This window comes from Aplysia californica, unplaced genomic scaffold (assembly GCF_000002075.1).
Source record: "Aplysia californica isolate F4 #8 unplaced genomic scaffold, AplCal3.0 scaffold00353, whole genome shotgun sequence".
NCBI lineage: Eukaryota > Metazoa > Mollusca > Gastropoda > Aplysiida > Aplysiidae > Aplysia > Aplysia californica.
In genome coordinates this window covers 397,010-398,292 of record NW_004797623.1, presented here as the reverse complement: position 1 = coordinate 398,292, position 1,283 = coordinate 397,010, and positions in this window count along the sequence as shown.

Sequence of the window (1,283 nt, the reverse complement as noted above, 5' to 3'; positions counted from 1 at the left end):
ATTATTATTATTATTATTATTACTATTATTATTTGTTTCTAGCACGATACATACTTTTTTCCACGTAGAGTCGGTGCGGATTTTTTCAAAGACGTAATTCCAGATAATATGATTATTATTATCATTACTCGACTTCCTCCACTGTTTCGCCTTTATTAGTGATCTAACAATAGGGTGGGCTACGCGCAGTATCATATCAGGCTGTAATAACTCTCCACTAGAGATTACTGTTTATTAAACCCTATCCGCACGTCATGTTTAGCTATCGTATCCATACGACGTGGGGAACTCTGTGCCACCACTTTCCAAAGAGGAAATTTACTCGTTAATCCGATCCCTACTCTTTGCATAGCAGTCTGTCAAAATGATCTTTTGAGAACTACTGAAAGTTTCAAAGAGATCTTCGGGCTAGAAGTATTCTAAAATGCGAAGAATACAACTCTGGGGGTACAAAATTAAAATTAATGACCGCACGGATACGGTTAAAGAACAATCTTTCCTCTTACGATTATTACACAACATTAAAAAACCACAATAGACAAAACGAAAAAAACAACAACAACAAAACAAAACAAAGCAAAACAAAACATCTCAAAACGCTGTAAGATTTTTTTGCTTTCTTTTTTTTCATGATGACATCACCGTTGTAGGATGGATTCTACAGATATTACAAGGTTTACAGCTGGGACATTGTCTCTTTTAAAAGCAAGTCCGTCCTTTTTTTCCCTTTCTAATCGCGACATTTTGCTTAGCGAATGCATACATTTTTGAGAACCTTTAGTACAAAAACTATTATGTCCATTGTAAAATTCATTTCTTGTAACAAGTTTTGCCAGTAAAATGTGTCTTTGGTGAGCTGTGACGTTGGCCACATGCGTATGCACAATGTGTGTGAGAAGCTGGAAGTGCTGTGAACAATTCCATTTTCTGCGAGGCGGAGATTTTTAGTCTTTTATAATATAAACTTATGAAAAAGCGTTTTTTTAAAATAAATCAAGCCCCAATTACTCTGGTAAAATAAGTTTAGATTAACACAACTTGATACAAACTTCTGTGCAAATTATGGGTGACGCTGATTCTCCCGTTAAAGAGATATTTTAGAAAAAGTTGCGCCACGAATTTTTGATGGAAGTTTTGGTTACGCACATGTACGTTGCTTGTTGCTTCCATTTTAGTCGCTGGATCGCTCTAGCCGGTAGCATTCCCCGACTAGCAACAAATGTGCTTTCGCTTCTCTCTCTCTCTCTCTCTCTCTCTCTCTCTCTCTCTCTCTCTCTCTCTCT